The following is a 23,934-nucleotide window of genomic DNA, read 5'->3' as shown; positions in this document are numbered from 1 at the left end:
GTACGGAGGGAGTGATTGGTGATGAGCAGTGTGGCTTTAGGAGAGGGAGAGGATGCGTGGATCAGGTGTTTGCTGTGAGACATGTGTGTGAAATGTATTTAGCTAAAGGCAAGGATGTGTTTTGGGCATTCATGGATTTAGAGAAAGTGTATGATAGAATTGATAGGGAGGCTTTGTGGACTGTTTTAAGATTGTATGGACTTCATGGTAGGTTACTAAAAGGGGTGAAGAGTTTTTATGTAAATAGTAGAGCGTGTGTAAGAGTGGGAAATGCTGTGAGTGATTGGTTTCCTGTGAGAGTGGGGCTGCGACAGTGACGTGTGATGTTGCCTTGGTTGTTTAATATTTATATGGATGGTGTTGTAAGTGAGGTGAATGCAAGAGTTTTAGGTGGAGGTCTAAGTCTGGTAAATGTTGATGGTGGAGAGTGGAATCTGAAGCAGCTGCTGTTTGCAGATGATACTGTACTGGTGGCTGATTCAGAGGAGAGATTGAGACAGTTGATAACAGGAGTTTGGAAGGGTGTGTGAAAGGAGGAAATTGAAAGTAAATGAGAATAAGAGTAAAGTGATGAAGTGTATGAGGTTGGTAGATGGCAGGGGGATGAATATGGTTTTGAATGGTGAGTTGCTTGAGGAGGTAGAATGTTTTAAATATTTAGGGTCACATGTTGCAGTGGATGGAAGAATAGATGCAGAAGTGAAGTTTAGAATGAATATAGTAGGAAAGGTGCTGGGAGGAATGAAAAAGGTGTTTAAATGTCGTTCTCTTAGAATGGATGTAAAGAGAAGGCTGTATGAGGGTGTTGTGGTACCGACTGCGTTATATGGGACTGAAACATGAAATATGGGTGTAGCAGAGAGGAAAAGGTTGAATGTAATGGAGATGAGGTGTCTGAGGAGTATGTGTGGAGTGACGCGTATGGATCGAGTGTGAAATGATTAAGTGCGAAGGAGAACTGGAGTTGTTCGGGAGATGGCTGACAGAGTTGAGCAGAGGGTGTTGCGATGGTTTGGGCATATGGAGAGAACGGATAATGAGCGATTGGTGAAAAAGATAACTAGATCTGATGTAAGAGGTGTAAGACTGAGAGGGAGACCACGAATAGGATGGATGGACAGTGTGAAGAGAGCGCTGGATGTGAGAGGGATGTCTGTTGAGCAAGGAAGAGTGGCTGTGTGTGACAGAATTAAAAAGAGAGAAATTGTGAATGAATAAATGATGAAGCAGCCCTGAGGGGATATTCTCCCGCATTTGGTCTGATCAGCTAGTCAGGTCAGGTGCTGGTAAGAGGATGGGTCTATTATGATGTGGCAGGGGTAAACCAGCTCTGCTGTAGGGCCCTGCTGCCGATGTCACTGATTGCACTGCGCAGTTGACCCTTGTGCGGTGTGGTGCGGTGAGGATTTGTCCCATCTCCCTTTGGGGCTAAGATGCGAATGGATGTGTTTGAATGGATGAGTAAATGGGGAGTGTGTCGTCCTATCTCTGCTACCTCCCTTTTCTTGGGGGAAGCAGCTTAGGTATATAGATAGATAGATGATATAACCTATGTACTGTACCACATTCGTCCATTGTTTTGATACATTAGGAGGGGGTACCTCCCTCCACGTTCCACTCGACAATCCAAAGTGCATTAACAAACATGATGCAATACCTCACACAGGACATTAACCCTCTATCCCCATCTACAACCTTATGCGTGTACGCTACAACCTACTTAAGTCAACACATTCCTGCCTTTGATTTCATACGTTACAAAAGCACACTTCCAGTACAAATGGGTAGGGGTATGTGGAGGGAGTTACAGCTGTGCATGGTTGGGGATAGGTTAACTCAATCTCTGGATATGTTTCAATCGTTGAAGATCATTAGTACAAAAATCAAAGACCATTGGTACCAAGATTAAAGGTCATTGGTTAAGGTCAAAATTCATTGCAATCTCAAGGTCATGATGCGTGAGTCGATTTTGTACCTACTGACGATATATATCTATATCTTTTCACACAAAACACTGTTTAAGACGATACCATTATTTCCAAGCCTACTCAGTGATGATGTCTGGAAAACGGCCATCTCTCTTTAAGAGCAAAGGTGACGAAATTATAGAAAAAGCCAAGGAGCAGAGCAGATACATGGTCAAATGAAATGACCTAACAGAATCTGACTAAACTATCTTGATTCTCACACTGCCCTTCCATAACTCATTCCTCACTAGTTGGCCAGCAAATTGCTTATAACCCGCTGAGGACAAATGTATTTCATCTTGTAATGAATATTAAAGAATAGTTTACTTTGGGTTCATGTTGGATCATCCATTTATGGGTAGTTGGTCGGTCTACATCATCTTGGTATTATTGTTCTCATATCGACCTGCGAGACACCAAAGAACCTTATCCCACACTGTTCTTTCAAATCACTCAGAACCTGAGGCCAAATACATTTATACTCTTTAAAAAGTTATGATAACTTTCCCCTTAAATCATGATTTGTTTTACTTAAAAAACAAAAAGACAGATTCTGCACTTCTTTTGTTTTTCCTAAAAAAAAAAAAAAAAAAGCGAATTCATCACAAGTATGTCAGCCATGTGGGGCAAACGGCAACATTCTTAATCATGTTCATAATAATCTCTGGGCGCACATTCCCTTCAAACAGTTTGTAAGGCAGAATCAACCAGTTTTACGTATTCCCTCCCAGCGACTGTAAATATGTAATACGGTACATAAACCTAGATGTATGTTTTTCCAATGCTTCTAAAACCTGCAAAGTTACTCATACCTTAAAACTAGTCTCATAAATATTCAGGAAATGACTGATGACTTTACAAGGCCACTGATCAGTGTTATTGATGTCGGTTATTTTGGTTTTGCAACACTGATTTTAATATCCACTAAGAGAAAAAAAGGCAGGGTTGAAAAAAAATTCCAGCCCATAATATGTCATGTCACATTGGTTCGTAATGGATAAACGCTGAAAAATACCTAACGTTATTCCACACTGTGCCAGCAGTAACGGAGTGACAAAAGTGATAAACGATGATAAATATTCGCAATTGTTAATACGACATTCCTTGAGATGTGTAATGTGATAAACTTACATATAATTACATATAATTTCAGTTGACCAGACACCTTTTATAGAGTACTATGCCTGCTCCAGACCATTACTCTGCATGCAGCACAAATAAGATGTATTTACATTCATTTAAAAAAAAAAGTATAACGTTCAGTACACCGGCTTATTTAACACACACACACACACACACACACACACACACACACACACACACATACTATAACACTTCTCGCTGGTGCAGTGGTAACGTTCTCGCTTGCCATCTGGTGGACGGGAGTTCGCGCCTCGCTCAGGTTGCGAAAAGTTTCACTGACGAAGTGGGTGGTTACTGTCCCCCTGGAGCAAGGGGACGGGTGTGTGGGTGTGTGAAGGTCACAGCCTTGCCCTTAGATCGGACTATATGAGCTCTCAGCTCCCTTCCTGGAGGGTAAAAGCTGACGATCACGACCATCAAGTGATCCTGACCGACCCGGTGAATTACTTGTATCCCTAGGTAAAATAGTATCTAATTTTGTGCTGATAATTTAAAGAAATGGAGAAAAAGAGATGAACTAAGTTTCCAACATCCAACGAGCGTAATTTATTGCCACTGCCAGAGCTGCTTTATAATGAGGGTCATTATATGAGGAGAAGGGGTTAAATGTAGGAGGGAAGCAATTATGTGCAATAACGAGAGGAAAAGGAGTGGCTGGAGGAGGATAGATTGAAATAGAAATCATAAATATGAAAAGAGGCACTAAAAAGCGAAGTTATAATAAGGGTGAGGAGGGTGATGATGTGGTGGTGAGATGCTGCTGGTGGTGTGACGGTGAATGGGTGTTGTGATGGTCTGAGCGTTGTGGTTGAAGATGAGAGTATAGTGATATATAGGTGGTGGTAGGAGAGTGGTGGTATTAGGGTGGCAGTGTGATGGTAGTTGTGTGAATGGTTGCGTGGGTGAGTGGGTGTAGTGATTGTCTGAGAGTTGTGGTGGAAGATGGTAGTATAGTGGTAGAAAGGTGGTGGTAGGAGGATGGTGATATGAGGGTGGTAGTGTGATGATGGTGGCGTGATGCTGCTGCTGTGTGGGTGGTGGTGTGAGTGGTGGTCTGACGGTGGTGCTGTCATAGTGAAGGTGGTGATGGTGTGATGGTGGTGGTATGCTGATGGTGGTGTGATGGTGGTGGTGCCGTGAGGAGGATGGTGTGATTGTGGCGGTGTGATGGTGTTGTGAAGAAAATGGTGTGGTTGTGGTGATGTGATGGTGGTGCTGTGGTGGTTTTGGTGCATTGGTGATTCTGTGACGTGGTGTTGTGGTGACGCTGGTGGAGTGGTGGTAGTGTGAGGGTGATGTGATGGTGGTGGTGTCAGAGGTGGGGGTGTGTTAGTGGTGGTGTGAAGGTGGTGGTGTGATGGTGATGGTGTAGTGGTGGTAGTGTGATGGTGGTGGTATGATAGTGGTGTGTGGTGGTGGTGTGATGGTAGTGGTGTGATGGTGGTGGTGTTATGATATTGGTGTGTGGTGGTGTGGTAGTTGTGGTGTGATGGTAATGGTGTATTGGTGGTGTGGTGTGACGGTGGTGGTGTGATGGTGGTGGTGTGATGGTGATGGTGTAGTTGTGGTGGCGTGATGGTGGTGGTATTATAATAGTGACGTGTGGTGGTGGTGTGGTAGTGGTGGTGTGATGGTGATGGTGTAGTGGTGGTGGTGTGGTAGTGGTGGTGTGGTGGTGGTGGTGTGATGGTGTTGGTGTTATGATAGGGGTGTGTGGTGGTGGTGTGGTAGTAGTGGTGTGGTAGTGATGGTGTGATGGTGGTTGAGTGATTGTGGTGGTGTAGTGGTGATGGTGTTATGATTGTGCTGTGTTGTGGCGGTGTTGCAGTGGTGATGTGACGGTGATGGTGTAATGGTGGTGCTGTGATGGTGGTGGTGTTATGATGGGGGTGTGTGGTGGTGGTGTGGTAGTGGTGGTGTGACGGTGGTGGTGTGATTGTGGTGGTGTAGTGGTGGTCGTGTTATGATAGTGCTGTGTTGTAGTGGTGTGGTAGTGGTGGTGTGATGGTGATGGTGTAATAGTGGCGGTGTGATGATGGTGGTGTTATGATAGTGGTGCTTGGTTGTGGTGTGGTAGTGGTGGTGTGGTAGTGGTGGTGTGATTGTGTTAGTGTGATTGTGGTGGTGTTAGGGTGGTGGTGTGATTGTGGTGGTGTATGGTAGTGATGGCGTGATGGTGGTAGTGTGATGGTGGTGGTGATGTGATCGTGATGGTGTAGTTGTGGTGGTATGATGGTGGTGGTGTGTGGTGGTGGTGTGATGGTGGGGGTAGGATGGTGGTGATGTGATGATTCTGTAGTGGTGGTGGCATTATGGTGGTGGTGTTATGACAGAGGTGTGTGATGGTTGTGTGGCAGTGGTGGTGTGATTGTGGTGGTGTGATTGTGGTGGTGTGAAGGTGGTAGTGTGATTGTGGTGGTGTGAGGGTGGTGGTGTGGTAGTGGTGGTGTGATGGTGGTGGTGTGATGGTGGTGGTGTGGTGGTGGTGGCGTGATGCTGCTGCTGTGTGGGTGGTGGTGTGGGTGGTGGTCTGACGGTGGTGCTGTCATAGTGAAGGTGGTGATGGTGTGATGGTGGTGGTATGCTGATGGTGGTGTGATGGTGGTGGTGCCGTGAGGAGGATGGTGTGATTGTGGCGGTGTGATGGTGATGGTGTTGTGCAGAAAATGGTGTGATTGTGGTGGTGTGATGGTGGTGCTGTGGTGGTTTTGGTGCATTGGTGATTCTGTGACGTGGTGTTGTGGTGACGCTGGTGGAGTGGTGGTAGTGTGAGGGTGATGTGATGGTGGTGGTGTCAGAGGTGGGGGTGTGTTAGTGGTGGTGTGAAGGTGGTGGTGTGATGGTGATGGTGTAGTGGTGGTGGTATGATAGTGGTGTGTGGTGGTGGTGTGGTATTGGTGGCGTGATGGTAGTGGTGTGATGGTGGTGGTGTTATGATATTGGTGTGTGGTGGTGGTGTGGTAGTTGTGGTGTGATGGTAATGGTGTATTGGTGGTGTGGTGTGACGGTGGTGGTGTGATGGTGGTGGTGTGATGGTGATAGTGTAGTGGTGGTGGCGTGATGGTGGTGGTATTATAATAGTGACGTGTGGTGGTGGTGTGGTAGTGGTGGTGTGATGGTGATGGTATAGTGGTGGTGGTGTGGTAGTGGTGGTGTGGTGGTGGTGGTGTGATGGTGTTGGTGTTATGATAGGGGTGTGTGGTGGTGGTGTGGTAGTAGTGGTGTGGTAGTGATGGTGTGATGGTGGTTGTGTGATTGTGGTGGTGTAGTGCTGATGGTGTTATGATAGTGCTGTGTTGTGGTGGTGTTGCAGTGGTGGTGTGACGGTGATGGTGTAATGGTGGTGCTGTGATGGTGGTGGTGTTATGATGGGGGTGTGTGGTGGTGGTGTGGTAGTGGTGGTGTGACGGTGGTGGTGTGATTGTGGTGGTGTCGTGGTGGTCGTGCTATGATAGTGTTGTGTTGTGGTGGTGTGGTAGTGGTGGTGTGATGGTGATGGTGTAATAGTGGCGGTGTGATGATGGTGGTGTTATGATAGTGGTGGGCTTGGTTGTGGTGTGGTAGCGGTGGTGTGGTAGTGGTGGTGTGATTGTGGTGGTGTTAGGGTGGTGGTGTGATTGTGGTGGTATATGGTAGTGATGGCTTGATGGTGGTGGTGTGATGGTGGTGGTGATGTGATCGTGATGGTGTAGTGGTGGTGGTGGTATGATGGTGGTGGTGTGTGGTGGTGGTGTGATGGTGGGGGTGGGATGGTGGTGATGTGATGATGATTCTGTAGTGGTGGTGGCATTATGGTAGTGGTGTTATGACAGAGGTGTGTGATGGTTGTGTGGCAGTGGTGGTGTGATTGTGGTGGTGTGAAGGTGGTAGTGTGATTGTGGTGGTGTGAGGGTGGTGGTGTGGTAGTGGTGGTGTGATGGTGGTGGTGTGATGGTGGTGGTGTGGTGGTGGTGGTGTGGTATTGGTGGCATGATTTTTGTGGTGTGATGGTTGTGGTGTAATGGATGTGGTGTGATGGTGGCGGTGTGATGGTGGTGATGTGGTGGTGGTGGTGTGATGGTTGTGGTGTGATGGTGGTGATGTGAGGGTGGTGGTGTGATGGTGGTGGTGTGGTTGTGGTGGTGTGGTAGTTGTGGTGTGATGGTGGTGGTGTGGTACTGGTGGTGTGATAATGGTGGTGTGATGATGGTGGTGTGATGATGGTGGTGTGGTAGTGGTGGTGTGTGGTGGTGGTGTGGTAATGGTGGTGTTATGGTGGTGGCGGTGTTGTAGTGGTGGTGTAGTAGTGGTGGTGTGATGATGGTGGTGTGATGGTGGTGATGCGGTAGTGGTGGTGTGGTGGTGGTGGTGGTGGTGTGGTGGTGGTGGTGGTGTGGTGGTGGTTGTGGTGTGGAAGTTGTGGTGTGATGGTGGTGGTGTGATGGTGGCGGTGGTATAGTGGTGATGTGGTAGTGGTGGTGTGGTAGCTGTGGTGTGGTGGTTGTGTGGTGGTGGTGGTGTGGTAGCGATGGTGTGGTGTTGGTGGTGTGGTGGTGGTGGTGTGGTGGTGGTGGGCAGAAGTCCACCTATGTGAAATAATATGGTCTGCTGGTAGACTAAGGATGTCATGGTAGTGAAAGGGATTAAGAGTAGGGTGGGAGGGAAGGGAGACAACAGAGAAGGAAAGAAAAAAGGCTAGAGGAAACTGAGACGGGAAGGAGGAGGAAGGAACAAGAAAAAGAGAGAGAAACAAAATTGGAACAGGGAGAATGCAGAAAAGAAGAAAAACAAGGAAAATATAACAATGAGTAGAACAAGAACAAACCCTCAGACCCTCCGAGGAGCCAATTAAGTGACGAAGGGTGTTAAGGAAGGAGAAGAGAGAGAGAGAGAGAGAGAGAGAGAGAGAGAGAAGTAAGTGGAATGTAAATTGTCAAGTCAGAGGGATTTGTTATAGGGCGTCGCATTTCTAGATCTTAAATCAAACAATGCTTTAAATTAACCTCAAAAATAATTATTTTTTTTACCCTGTCCTGCAGTTCCCTGTCGGCGTCCACAGTGTTCCTGCGCGTGATGGAAGCAGCAGTGGCATCAGTGCCAGGCTCTGTCGCTCTAGTGCTGCCTGAGGAAGGCTGGGATGGTCTTGGCGGAAGGCCATCCTCTTCTGCATCAGCGACATCCTCGCCGGCTGTTGTTGGCTGCAGCTGCTGACCCTCGTACCTCTGAAGAAAAGGAGGAAAATATTAAATGTCATGTATATGTAATCTATTTATTTATATGTCTATTTATTTTTATATATTTTTTTATTTATTTATCACAATTACTATTATTTTTATTTAATAAACAAATGACATTTCGCTGATTTATTTCTCAACCTCACTCCTTTGCAGAACTTGCATTATCTTTAACTAATTGATAAGTGAAAATTACTAAAAGCAGTACAGAAATTTGACTGCGCACGTATTAGAACTGAAGGCACAAAAATAATGCACAGACACAGGAAGACACCGTAACAATAAGATTTAAGCATCTGAAAATTACTAATAAGAAAAAAAAAATGACCTGGGCAGACTCTATGTACAAGGGAACAGAAAAACTGAAGTAAAAAAATAAAATAAAGCCAAAAAAAGGGGGGGGGGGAAATATGGTGGGAGCTAACAGTTAAGAAGTAAGACACCAAAGTAACATGAAATAAAGAAAAACAAGTTATTTACCTTTGTCCTTCGCCCGTGGCACCTGACGATATGGGGTCTGAGGAACGCGAAGGCTTCTTTGATCCAGGTCCTCGCAGCCCTGGCCAGACCTCTATAGCCTTGGCATAACGGGTCCGGATGCCCTACAACCATTTCTGCAGCTCGACGACTGAAAAGATACAGAAAATTTAGAATGGCGGACAAATGAGGTAAATTTTGATGCCATGTACATAGGCAAGTATAATGTAACAGATGGACAGTCTACACTCACCAAAAACTAATTTGGATCACAGTGAAAGAAAAAACCATTATGCTCACCAGTTATCATGAGTTCTTGGGCCTTCTTCCTGTACTCCTCCTTTCTGCCCCTGTCCCTGTAAGTCTTTAGTTTCTTGTTGTACAGTAATTCATGATCTCTGTACCACTCCACCAACTCCCTTTCTTTGTGCTCTGGGATATCCACAAACTGCCGCTTCCACTTTGTGCCGCTGCTGGTACTGGCCCTGTGTCCTGTCTCCTGTATGTCTTGGCTTCCTGTGTCCTGTGAGTCTTGGCTTCCTATGTCCTGTGTCTCTTGGCTGTCTTGCGGCAAGATCTATGGATCGTCTTGGCTCTCCTCTACGTTTTTCGCGTTCTGCGGTGGCGTGGCTGGTGATGAGACTACGTCCTCTTCTTCATTACTGCCAGACGATGCAAACAAGTCCTGTGATTCTTGTGCTGGTTTTTCAGGACGCTGGCGACTGTGCTTGGGGAAAGTCTTCTTTCCTCTCCCTTTCTTTACTTTTCCTTCTTTCCTTTTCCTTTGGTGTAATTCGGGTGATATTTGTGTGACTCGTGTTCAGTTCGCTCAAAGATAAACTGGCCGAATTGAGCCGAATCACGACAGATCCCCACACAAATCACACGAACGTCAGACGAACGTTACACGTATCCAGGACGAAAAAAAATAACGTTTTTTTCCTACGAACATTCGGCTAAAAAATAAGGAGCCTCTTATTTTTTTATTTTTTATTTTTTTTTGCAGAACTTGGCCGAGTCCCAGACACCCGTCCGACCCACCCAAGACTCCCGAATCAAGAGACGAATAGAGGCGAATATAGGCGAATTTTGGGCTAACTGTAAAAATGTGACTTTTTTTTTGCAAGTCATCCTGATTCGTGGCGGTTCGTACTGTCGTGTAACATGGGCTTTAAGGACACGCACACATAAACTTGTACACAGAAATAATCAGCATCGTCGTTGTCATCATCACCATCTAAGTAATAAAATAATGTTGACAAATTTTCCTTCTCTTTAGTTAACATTGTTATGTATAGCCTATCGGCATGATATTAAGCATCTATATATTTAAACTCTTTCACGACGACATATCCATTACTTTTTTTTTTATTTAATGTTTCCGTTTATCCAAAAATTTTGAATGCCTTTACGAGCCAGTGAGGCCTTAATTAAAAAATTGGACCTGGATCATTAATGGACGGGTGCCTGCGTACTCTGGGGCAATGTTTACTGAGTGCTTTCCTACTCAGTTATTCAATCATGATTTTTAGACACCCACTGGAAGTACACTTCCAATCTCGCAGCAGTATTCCGAACTTTTCAAACCTGTGCAGCAACTTTTCCATCAAGAGAGAGAGAGAGAGAGAGAGAGAGAGTCACAATGCCGTGAACGAGGCAATATTTCAGTACCCTCAGAAACTTGACTCAGTTTCTACAATTTGTACAAAGCTGAGGAGGAATCAACTGGTGGCCAACAGTAAGGAGCCGGTGATGTAATGGTCATCACACCCAGCTCACATCCGCAAGATATCTGGTTCGTTTCTCTCTCCAGTCATACTCCTGGACTAACTTTGTTTCCCATGTTCTCCTGTTCAGTCACCTGTGCAATAGCTGGGAACCTGGATGTAAACTCGAATGTTGCGTGTCATATTAGAGGTGAATATTGTGACTTGGAGAGAAATTATGGGCTACCGAAATGACATTTATGCAGTTTTCCTAAGCCTTCCTCTTATTCTGGTAGTAAACTGTACCATGAGATGTTACAATATGTAGGTGGAATTTTGTGTCTGATTCTGGACATAGACTTGATAGTCCATTCTCTATAGCCACTTGTCCTCCTACATGTCACACTAGGGTATCCCTTTTAATATCAATATTTCTCAAAACTTTGTGCACGACATTTTCTGACTACATTAGGTCGTGCAGCTTCCAGTAAAAAATCAGTTCGATCGGAGTATTTTTACCTGCGGCAAAGCCGACATGTCTATTACGTGGCACACCTGAGGGATCGACTTTTTTTTTTTTGTTTCACGTTTAGGGAAAGTTCGAATATCTGGTCTTGGAGAGCTCTGAGCAATTCTCTTATGAAATACAAACTTACTCAGCTTGAAATTTTAAATTGTTTTAATGTGGATAAGCTAATTATTAGGCGATTTTCGATTTCGGCAACAAGGAGGCATTTTTGCGACTTTCTTATGAAATACAAAGGCGCCCAGCTTGAAATTCTGAGTATATTTGACACGTCAGCTGTTCCATCAGCTGATGCATCTAGTTTTGCAGCACGCCTATGAAGATGGTCTCTTGTTTGACCTGGAACCTCATTTTGTTTGGCACTAAAGATACTTCATGAGCAGGGATTTATCAAAATATATAACTTTTCAGTTTAGTTTTAAAACAACATTCATATCAAACCAGAGCTGGTTCACAATTTATTTTTCAAATCAGACTAGTGGGACGCGTTAACAGGACGTGCTCGTTAACTTCCTGTTCATGGTAAACACGTGACTCACCGATTCTGATGACTGCGTTTCTCGAGTCTCAAGGTGGCCTCCCCCTTCCCCCAGTTTCCGGTTGTCTATTAGCGATCAGATCCTGTTGGCTGACCAAATCGAATGGGATGATGTCACCGACACGTAGCACCAACTAACATCAGTGATACATTTAGCATTTCAGCTCCCGATCAACTTCCGGCTTGTAAAACCGATTTCGATTGGTCGTGAAGTATGACGTCGATGATATTAATTTCTGCCGCGCGTGGAAAGTCTATAAACATGATTGGAGACTGGAAAAGCCCACTGTTAACAGCAAATTGGGAAAAATGGGAAAATAATGACCAACCTAGCTATTATTCTAGGGATATCCAGCAATCCTGTATAGTTTTCTTCAATTCAGTGAAAATAAATGCCATAAAAATGTAATATTAACACCATTTATGAATCAGTAGCCATATTCTTTCGAAACTGCAGTGGAGATTTTTCATTAGTGAAATGCATAAATAGGTTCTGTGTATGAGATGTCCAGTGAAATCATCGCTTTTCACACTCCATCCGTGGATGTTCAGGCAGCGTGCTAGCCTGTGTTATAAATGGCCATTAGATGTGGTATTGTGGGTGAAATAATTTAATGTATTCAGACTATTTTTTCATGCATAATGACGACAAGATCCTAAACAAGGATGGTCTTTATTGGTCAACGCAGCCTCGATGTTCCTGAGGCAGTGCTTCCAGCCAATGGACACGTTTTGAAAGATATTTCATGGAAGTATGATATGAAAAGCAGCAAATTTCACTTGTCTATCATTGATATTGTTTCCTGCATTGGAGGTGGCAAAACTCCCGCTGCCATGTGTACTTTACCAGGAGGAAACCCTGATAGCTGGAGGAAGACTGGTGCTCACTAAGGAGAGTGAAACCAGGTGGCAGCAGGTGGGGTTCAAAACCGTTTCTCACCGTTCTAATGGAAAGAAGCTTGAGTACACCTACAATGAGAATAGAACCATCATTAAAACGAGAACGAAGACGACAATCCATGCTAAAGAGAACAGAGAGTGCCTGGAGAGATTCAAGAGGAAGTTGGACACGGTTGTCAACATTTTAACAAAAGATATAGAAATAGATAAAACACTGGACACGTTAAGAACACCGGACGGCAAGGAACGTAACCTTGCCTTCCTCAAAGACCAGTGCAGTGAAAGGAGAATTATTTTCACCACAACTGACAAGACATACGAGGCTGTGAGCATAAATATAGACCAGAAGGACCTGCGAGAAAATGCAGAAAAACAAAGAAAAGGAGGAACCGAGAAAAAGCAGAAAAAAGAAGGAATAGAGAAAAATGGAGAAAAAAAGGAAAAGGAGGAACAAAGAAGGGTGGATATGATTTTTGTCCAAACTGATGAGAAAGAGACAAGGTGAACCTGATGAAGAAAAGGAGTGCAATATCAAACCATCAGTATCGTCTGCGGCTGGAGATAGTCTGCAGAGGTCAACACACTGAAGTGGGCATGGAAAGTACGCAGTATCCCTTTGGAAACTACGAAGGAAACTGCTGCTACCGTTCAGGGGTTCACTCTGAACACAACTCAGCATAAAGGAGTGTGCCGCTTTTATCACTGCTAGCGTCGTGGATATAGAGAACTTTCCCATCTCCAGGTCATCTGTGGCAAGGGACAGAATATCATCAGGAAAGAGAGACTTTTAAAGCAAAAAGTTGGCGATTTTAAGGAGAGTGTAAACAAAACTTACATAAGATTGGTTCTTCACACTGATGGGAACTGCTGAAAGATAAAGCTGGAGAACAGTTAGGCAGAATGAAGAGAGAGAGAGAGAGAGAGAGAGAGAGAGAGAGAGAGAGAGAGAGAGATAACTGTACTTGTCACTTACCTTTATCTTTCAGGAAAAAAGCAGCTTCTGGGGATACCCAGAATACTCGTAGACTCCGTCACTGGTAAAGACCAAGACCAGGCTGTTGGAGAGCTACTAGGTAGGTTTGAAGCTGGCTCTGCTTTCTTTGGTACTGTACTTGACACAATCAGGTGTCACAAAGTCTGCATTATGCTGCCGGGAAAAGACTTGGGAGAAAAATCCTAAAGATGCCTAACAGGAGACATCAATAAGGACTACATGCCAAGCACGGAGCTTTGGTAGTTTCAAAGCGTCGGTCCACCAGCCCTGTTGACGAGCTCTTCAAACAGTTTGCCAATCACTGGGATGATCTGATGAAAGTGGCCTCATTTACGATCAGTTGGTCTGGTACAGCCGGGAGAACCTGAACTCCTTAATGGTAACGAATGTGCAATCTGTCCTCGTGTGAGCCCAACACCTCGTAATGAGAAGTTCCCCAGGTCAGACTACCGTTAGTTCCTCACCTTGGTCATAGTATAATGAGGAGGCGTGGTTCCTGGTATTAAGTTAAGAAGCCAAAATGGGTAAGTCCAACAACTTCACGCAGGGGGCGGTGTACGAGTATTACATCACCATGGAACTAATGTCGATTCAGGTCAACATATTTACTGCCGGAGAGAGGAATGATAACAAAGTGATGGCACAACTGTACACAATCTTCCGAACATATAACTATCTGCAACCCCTATGAAAGCTGCCACTTCCCTGAATAACTTCGTGGTTATCAAGGAAATGAGGGAGTACAAAAACATAAGGAAAGGACCGATGGAGAAGTACGACTGCATAAGTAGTCTGAGCAATTATCTGGACTATCTCTCTCCTTCACTGCCTATAGTGAGCCCCACCTATGAAGCTGTCCCTAAGAAGGAGAAGGCGATAGCTGAGACTCTCTTCTCGATCGATCCTCCTGCTGAACTTCTGGGAAGGGGAATATCATCGTTCCTTGTCCCGACGTCATCAACAGCTCCGATTATTGGTTCAAGAAGAGAAGCATACCAGATCCTTCCAATTCTGTGAACCAGGAAAGCTGGCTGATCTTTCACTACCTTGGAGACAGATTGGATGATACTTAATGGCTATGTAAGAAGGTATGGAACTGGAAAGAGGAAGAAGGCTATAGGAAGTAAAAGAAGTTCGTGAGGAACCTCGTTTTATCAAATACTTTGCAGAAAGAATCGTCAAGCTGACGGAGGATTTTCTTCTCCCCAGTGGAACCGAAGAAATCCATCAAAAAAACTTCCTCTTGGCAGCAAAGCACAGAAAGGTTGTGAAAGCTACAAGTGTAAAATTTTGCAGGACTGCTATGAGGAAGACCTCTGAATGGACTCAAGCAGTCATGTAGCAATCTAGGCTCGCAGATTGGGAACACCGAGGAGTTTTCATATGCCTTGTGTAATATTTTGTGACACACGGTATCTGATGAGTTGTTAAATTTATTGTTATATCATAATACATATTGCATTAATCTTGGGATTGAAAATTTTCATGAACAGGAGAAAGGTATCAGGTCTAACAATAAAAGGTGTTCCATTGACTTAAATATTTATGTTGTTGCTGCTCCTAGATGGAACCAAAATCTCCAGCGGGCACATTTATATCACACAGTTTATGGTTTCAGGTGTGTAAGGGACACCCTAGTGTGACACACCTTTACATACCACCACTTCAGTAATAATCCAGACCGTTCCTATTGAAAACATGCTACAGCTGCCTCAACCAGAACTGGTGTAATGGTTTTAATGGGGATGTATATAAAACATGTTGGTGTATCTTGTGGAATATCTGGAACAGCTTCTTTTCATGGAATTCGTTTCATTTACCTGTTTCCTGCCGCAGCCTAGAATCGAATAAAATGGCCAACACATTCACACATCATTCACGTCCATGGAATCTGATCCATATCATAGGCTTGACCAATTAAAGAATGTGATATATATATATATATATATATATATATATATATATATATATATATATATATATATATATATATATACACACACACACACACACACAGAGGTAGATAGATAGATAGATAGATAGGTGTATATATATGTATATAAAATATCTATCTATCTATATACCTAGGCTGCTTCCCCCATGGAAAGGGAGGTATGTATATATATAATATATATATATATATATATATATATATATATATATATATATATATATATATATATATATATAGGTATATATATAGATAGATAGATAGATAGATAGATAGATAGATAGATAGATAGATAGGTATATATATATATATATATATATATATATATATATGTGTGTGTGTGTGTGTGTGTGTGTGTCTTTCAACTTTTAAGCCTCTAATCTATTCAGCAAGGCATTTAGGTGATTCAAGAGTGCAGTTCATTTAGACATGCTTCAGGCCGTGTCCTTTGGTCTCTCAGTTACCGCTTCTTTTGCTGGGTCCCACAACCTCATCTTTCCTGCATACCTAGATTTATTTGACTCACAGACCTTCCAGTTGCCTCTCTCTCTCTCTCTCTCTCTCTCTCTCTCTCATCAAACTCTGACCATAAATGCCTCCTCTCCTCCCTTTTATTCCTTTTTTTTTCCTCTCCCTCTCTGCTTCCTCTTTGACTCCCTTGGGTTTGCCGTGTTTCTAGTTCCATATTTTCGAACCTCTGAGCTTCCGCGTTGTGTTTGAAGTGGCATAGGAGGATTCATAGCGTCTTTCTCTAGCGATTTACTTTGGATCACACATCTTGACATTGCCACCTATGCTATTTGTGTTCTTTAACCCTAATACCCTGGGTTAAGAACGAACTACCACGTTGAGTACACCGCTTCCCATCCGATCAGCGAAGTTAAGCAACGTTGGGTCTGGTTAGTACTTGGATGGGTGACCGCCAGGGAACACCAGATGCTGTTGGCATCCCATTCCTCCTGTTCTTCCCTTCATCCATCCAGTTCTTCTCCTTCCTCCTCTTCCTATCTCTTCCCTCCCTCTCTCTCAATTTGTTGTTGGTTGTCTCCTCTCCCTCCCTCTTCCTCCTCTCTCCTTCCTCCGCTTTTTCCTCTTTTCTTTCTACTTTCTTCCAAATACCTTCCTAGCCTCTTCCTCGCACCTCCTAATCTTCCTTCCTTTCTTCATTCATTCATCACCCTTACAAATCTTCCTGTCTTCATTCATCCTTACCTTATTTCAATCATTCATTCATTCTTCACCTCCCCCAGTCTTCCTTCCTTACTTCATATCCTGCTTCTTCCCATCCTTTCTCCTTCCCTTTTCTTCTCCTCTTCCTCCTCCTCCTCCTTTTCTCCTCACCCCATCACTTTCTCAAGGTATTATCAGAAATTAATTCTTGACAAGCTAAACTTGCGACACGTTGAACTGATTTGAGAGAGAGAGAGAGAGAGAGAGAGAGAGAGAGAAAGAGACAGAGAGAGAGAGAGAGAGATGCTAGGTAAATGATGCATGCTACAGACCCCCATTTAATCATCTCGAAGCAACACACACACACACACACACACACACACACACACACACACACACAACGTTTGAAAAAAAAAAATCACCATTTCTCTCCCCCCCCTCCCCCACACACACCGTTATTACTGTATGTATGTGTTTCTTGTTCGGTACTCAGAATTAACGTATTAGATGAATGGAATATTTAGTCTCTCTCTCTCTCTCTCTCTCTCTCTCTCTCTCTCTCTCCATTTTTGTTACTCATATTTATTCACTAACTTATTAATAAGGTATCCACATCACAGTGTACACACCTGCTGTATTAACTTAGTTCCTCCTCTTCTTCTTCTTCTACTACTACTACTACTACCGTACTACTACTACTACTACTATTACTACTGTACTACTACTACTGCAACTACTACTACTACTACTACTACTAGTGCTACTTTTCTTCTTCTTCTTCTTTTTCTTCTTACTTTTATTCTTTTTCTCGTACTGTTCATCATCATCATCATCATCATCATCATCTTTTTCTTCTTCTTCTTTACTACTACTACTACTACTACTACTGCTATCTCTTCTTCTTCTTCTTCTCCTTTCCTTTTCACATTCCTCCTCCTCCTTCCTATTCCTCCTTCTTCTTCCTCTTCCTTCTACTCCTCCTTCTTCCTCCAAACATTTTTCAGTATCGTACCAGTCCTTTATGTCTTCACCAATTCCCTGGCACAGTTGTTCCCTGGGCAAATATCCTGACACAGTTCATTTATTTCTATGTTCTATTTCTCTCTATGACTTTCAACAGGACTTTCGTGGTAAAAGGTCAAATCATACAAACTTAAAGGTGTTGGGATCCTACTCGTATATCCTTGGATGTTTATTAATCATCATGGCAATTTGCAAAGAAGTATGTCAGAGGATTGCAGTTACGTGGAGACCATCTTGTATTCCCTTGCCAGTGGTGAAAAGCTTTAACTCTTTCTCTCTTTCTACTTTCTTTCCCCTTTTTGCTCCTCTATCTGTAATGTATACTAACCGGTCTGTCTGTCTGTCTGTCTGTCTGTCTGTTTGTCTCTGTCTCTGTCTGTCTGTCTGTCTGTCTGTCTGTCTGTCTCTCTCTCTCTCTCTCTCTCTCTCTCTCTCTCTCTCAGATTTGCCTTCATTCTATTTTTACCCTGAGAATAAAGCAGTATTGCTCATTCATATTAATAGAGCACTCATAACTCTCTCTCTCTCTCTCTCTCTCTCTCTCTTACCTTGTCTAGCTGTCTTCCTATTCTGTATGTCTCCTCACGAACGTACATACCTATCAGTCTGTTTATCTACCTACCACTCCTCTTAATATATCCATCTTTTTATCTATCTAGTTACAAATACGTATATCTATCTATAAATACTGCATGTCTATCTGATTATCTATCTATCTGTCTATCTACATCCATTACCGGATAACCACAAGAAATTCCCATCATGAATCTTCCTTTTTATTAAAACTGAAAAAAAAAATCCACATATATATATATTATCTCAGCGAGGCGTAGGGTCCCGTGGCTAGGTTGTTCGTGTTCTCGTTGGATAAGGAGGCTCCCGAATACCTCTTCCTAGCTGATTTATTTTCTTCATTACACTTTATTACCCTATTTCGTGTTATATAAATCCTGCCAACATCGCCATACCCTGCATAAATGACATACAGTCGCCCCAAGAAGTGATGGCGAGTATCAGATTGCTTCGGTCACTCTGCACTGCCATACGTTCGATGAAAATAGTGAATATAAGGTAAACATTCAATGCCTTCATCACGTCACATCAAATAAAATGTATATTATATCGCGCTAAGAATGATGTAAAATTAATAACAGGAGGTAGTCATATATTTGAAGTTACCACTTAGCTACCTTTCCCGATTTGAATGTGAGAAATGTATTACTCCAAGCGCGTTGGGCAGTAGGCCTATAACTCCGTGTTCCTGATTTATTTGTTTCCCAGGATTTCAAATACAGATGCTCTAGTTTTGAAGACCAGTTAAGGAAAGTTCTTGTGACTGCAATAAACTGCCTTATTTTCAAACGCTATGTGATGATATAGCAACAATAAGGATGCCATAACAATGAAATTACCGGTATTCTTCGAAATGATGCCCTACCTGCGGTAGCAGCAAGACCATACTGCCTTTTATTCCGTCTTCCTCTCGCCAATATTAAATAAGCAACTTTATTCCCAACTGATGCAAAATTATTTTTAGTTGTAAGGAGGTATGACAAATTCTTTCATTTTCTTTTGCACTAGGGAATAAAGAGGACCATAAACTCTTGCAATGCCAAGGCACGCACTTTTTACTCCATCTGCTAATCTTAATATCTGTCTTTTAAATAAACTGTAATGTCCTGGTGATCTGAAAATGCTGATTTGGAAGTTCTGAACTCAGTGATTTGTTTATGAACCTCTGCATCTTATTACACTTGCTAATCGATTATGCACTGAGGATACCGGAAAGGAGCTCCGACTCTAGACAAATTTCGAGGATCCTTTTTTTTATACTTCTTTCACCGATAGCCTTCTGGCTTATATTAAATAATCCAGAGATTTTTCTTAATGGAAAACTGGTCAAAGGCAGTGCAATAACTGCATGTCTTTGAGTAAATGTTATCTCCTTTCGTCCATGTTGATCAAAACATTAAAAATAGCTTACTGGCTTAGGCCGCCTTCCCGCATTCTGGCGTCGTCCACAGAGACATTGGAAACGGAAATACATGACTTTAAATTATTCCCTAGTATTGTAACGGAAATTATTATATAAACAATAATAACTAATTTTAATTGTGTTGAAGCTTCCTTTTGTTCAGTCTTACGCTACTAAAAAATTATTGCGTGTTACCATACTAGATTTGAACGCCACAAATTATTCCTGACTGTCCCTGAGCGATAGTTCTGAAATTTCAATTAGTTCCATTTAGGATTTCTTATTATCGTAACTAACGAACTGCTTCCTACAGTTTTGAAATATACAGGTACTTTGGCATTGATTAACTGTTTTTTGTAACAATTTTACGTATTAGGTTTCACATCGTAGAGATATAAGGAAAAGTATGTGCATTATTACTGACCGAAAACTTCCGGATACTCCGCCGTCACTTCTTAGGCCGACTGTACAAAAGGGCATCAAGCAGCCATAACCAGAAAATAAACCGTTAAGGAAGAGGGATTAGGGAGATTCCTTAAACAACGCGACTATGGGCCCACAAGGATCAACCCCTTCAGTACGAGGTCTAATTTAAGCTGAATACAATTGTCTTCAGGCGGACTGAATTAGCTACAAAAATCGTAGTGAAAAGGATCTTATTTATTTTCCCAGGCATAATTAAAGCCTTTTTTACTAAATAAATATCGTTGGAGGCAGCAAAAATACAAGGATAAAAGGCCTATCGCCTTGAGTACATTAGGGGTAGATGACCCGACAACCCCCAGTATGGCAGCGAAGACCTAAATAAATTAATTAATAAAATAAAATAGATAAAACAACGAAACGAGAAAGAAAATGAAACAAGTCGTCTCTTTAGGACTGGAACCAAAGGAGCCTCGATCCACTAAACCACAAGGTGCTCATAAAGCCCTTGGGTAGTGATTTAGCTTTTGACTTAAAGTGTGTGTTTGTGTGTGTGTGTGTGTGTGTGTGAGAGAGAGAGAGAGAGAGAGAGAGAGAGAGAGAGAGAGAGAGAGAGAGAGAAGAAGAAGAAGAAGAAGAAGAAGAACAGGAACAAGAACAAGAAGAAAGAAAGAATAAATGTCCAAATCTTTACAGTCGCCTTTCGGGGTTTGGAAACTTGGCCAGTAGTGATCCATCAGAATCTCCTGTGTAGGTGGCTTGTGTGTTGCAGGGACGGCTCAGTGTGCTGGTGTGGGTGTGGCAGGAGTAGTGATCCATCAGAAACTCCTGTGTAGGTGGCTTGTGTGTTGCAGGGACGGCTCAGTGTGCTGGTGTGGGTGTGGCAGGAGGTGTAGGAAGGGAAGGAATGATACAGTGAACACCTTTATAACGCTGACGGAGCCGTCCCCGCACCACACAAGAACTGGCCAGTGTAAAAGAAGCAGGGTTATATATGCACCAGCCTGGACATATACTGTGACTTGTGTTTAGCTTTGTGTTCAGTTCTCTCTCTCTCTCTCTCTCTCTCTCTCTCTCTCTCAAGAACGTTGTATAAAAACAAATTGCTGGACAGAACTGTAGCAAATTCTTAATAATAACCAAGGACAATTCGAGATACAAGTGACTAGACTGGGGGTGAAAAACAAAACAAATTAAAAAAAAAAAAGCTAATTGAAATCCAATGCTGCCAAGGCCAGATCACATATATACTGAACTCTATTCATGTCTTCAAATCTATGGCCGTGAATTTCAGTATCAAACAGGTACTGGACGGGTTTGGTCACTAGGCATGGACTTTTCTTGCGTTTTGTTTTCTTTTTTGTCAATATTTTTCCTTCTAACTAGCATTTGATATTCGAACTCTTGCTATTATTCTAACTCTTACTTTTAATATTCTTACTCTCGATTCTTCCTTCCTTCCTTCTTCTTCCTCCTCTTTCACTTATGTCATATTTTAATTTTCATTCTCATTTTTCTTTGTCCTTCTTTCATAATGTTTCTTCTTCTTCTTCTTTTTATTACTATTATTATTATTATTATTATTATTATTATTATTACTATTGTTATTATTATTTTTATCATTAATGCTGTTTTTATTATTTTTTATTAATCACCATGAAGAAACAAAGAAAAAAATGTGTGTGTGTGTGTGTGTGTGTGTGTGTGTGTGTGTGTGTGTGTGTGTTTGAGACAGACAGACAGACAGACAGACAGATAGAGTCATTCTTGTATTGCTTCCTTCCATATTTAAACTTAGCCATTGGGGTTGGAGGATCTCTCTCTCTCTCTCTCTCTCTCTCTCTCTCTCTCTCAGTATATAATTTGTCTTTCTAGCCATCGATCCATCCATCTGTCGTGCTGTCCATTTACTTAACATTGTCTATCTAGGTACCTACCTATCTATCTATCTACTACTGACGTAATCACTCAGTCTATCAGTCTACCTATCTATATCCATCTATCTTCATCCCACTATTAAGCCATCAATATGTCCATCTCACCTATCTCCTCTTACTTCATCTTCTCTCCATTCCTCCCTCCTGAATCTTCTCTCTCCTTCCTCCTCTCGTATCCTCATCTTCCTCCTTCCTTCCTACTCTTCCGCTTTCTCCCTCTTCTGTTCTCATCCTCTCTTCCTTCCCATTGTTTTCCTTCTCCTGCTTCCTGCTTCCCTGTCTCCTTTATTCTCTCTGTCTCGGCACTCTTTCCTTCCTTATTCTCCTCTAATTCTCATACTCTATTGTCACGCTTTCCTCGCCAGTTCTCTCTCTCGCTTTTCTACTCCTTTTCTTTGCATACTCTCTTCTTTCTTTCCTCTCTTCTTTCGTATTCATCTTCCCCTTTTCTTTCTCTTCTCTCCTCCATTCCTTTCCTTCCTCTTCTTTTCCTTTTCCCCTCTCCCTTTCCTTCCTCTATTCCCGTTCTATCATTTTAATTTTTCCTTCTCCCTCCTCCGTATCTCTCGATTCTCTCTCTCCTCCATCTCACTCTCTCTCCTCCTTTGCCTTTTTCCTCCACCTCCCTCTCTGTCTCGCCTCTCCCTGTATCTTCCTCTCTCTCTCAGTCCTCCGTTCTTTCTGTCTTCTTCTCCCTCTCCATTCTCTCCCTCCTCTTCTTTTCCCTCTTCCTTCTCTGCCTATCTCTCCATTTTCTCCATCACTCCCTCTCCTCTCGCGTTATAACCAACACTAAATTGTCCAAGTTAAGGCCACTACTTACCGACTCTCTCTCTCTCTCATCATCATCATCATCATCATCATCATCATCATCATCATCATCATCATCATTCTCCTCTTTTTCCCTTGTCCTCCTTCATTTTCTCGCTCACTCTCTCCCTCCCCTGCCTAACTTTTTCCTTGCCTAATCCATCTCTTTCCTTCCTCCTCCTTCTCTACCTCCTCTCTCTCTCAGTCAAGCAAATGCTGTGGCTGTTGGTTGGAGTGCATATTAATGACAAGGAAATGAGAAAGACAAAAAGAAAGACCAAGGAAAAGGAGAAAGGTAGGAGAAAGAAAAGATAGAGGAAAGGATATAGGTAGAAAGAAAAATGAGAGAAAAAAGAAAAAGCCAGAAAGGATAAACATAGTGAAGAAGTATGGTGCAATACAGGGTAAAGGTGTTAATTAGGTACAGGTGTAGTAGAGTCCCAGCCCGCTACTCCTTATTTCATTTCGCCTCCTGACTCTATCGTAGCTTGAGCTGCTGTAATATAGATGTGGCTGATTTAATGTACCTAATTGTGCTGAAGGTGATACTGCTGATGATGATTATTAGATTTAAGAATAGTGTTAACTGTATCGATGATGATGATGATGATGGTCGTGGCTGTTGCACTGGGAGTGATGATGATGGTGGTTTCAGGTAGGTTAGTGTTGGTGATGATAACCTTACTCCATCTCGCCTTCTACTGTTATTGTAGCTTGTAATGTTATAATATAAAGCAAAGGAGGAAGAAGTAAGAAAAATATAAGAACTAAAAGAATGAAAGAAATAATGGAAAGTGACAAAATACAGTGGAAGAGTAAAATGAGTTTGTAAGGAAAAGGACAAGGAATGTGAGATGGAGAGGACAAAGTAAAAGAAAGAAGTGATAAAAGAAATGTAAAAAGGAACGAAAATTAGAAAAAAAAGAAGAAAGAAAACAGGAGAAATAATTAATGAAAGAGGCCATCAATATAAGGAGCATCAGCGAAAACGAAGAGGAAAGAAAAAAGGATATAAGAAGGGAAGAGAGAGAAAAAAGTAGCCATTATGGGAGAAGGTTCGATCTGCGGACACTTATTAGAGTCTGAGGCGGCTGCACCTTACTTCACCGTGGCTCTCACTTGTGTTGTTGCTGTACCGCTGTAATATAGTGAAGAAAGAATGAGGAGAGAAAGAAATGGTT

General features: G+C 42.6%; 1 pseudogene; it reads left to right on the top strand.

The window, feature by feature from the left end:
- The first annotated feature begins 16,242 nt into the window (after positions 1 to 16,242).
- Positions 16,243 to 16,363, top strand: LOC145418237 (5S ribosomal RNA; annotated as a pseudogene).
- The last annotated feature ends 7,571 nt before the right edge of the window (positions 16,364 to 23,934 follow it).

This window comes from Coenobita brevimanus, chromosome 112 (assembly GCF_032717465.1).
Source record: "Coenobita brevimanus isolate Jiangsu-jjx chromosome 112, ASM3271746v2, whole genome shotgun sequence".
Lineage (NCBI taxonomy): Eukaryota > Metazoa > Arthropoda > Malacostraca > Decapoda > Coenobitidae > Coenobita > Coenobita brevimanus.
Note: the sequence above shows the minus strand (reverse complement) of the source record. Positions and strands in the feature narration are given on the sequence as shown.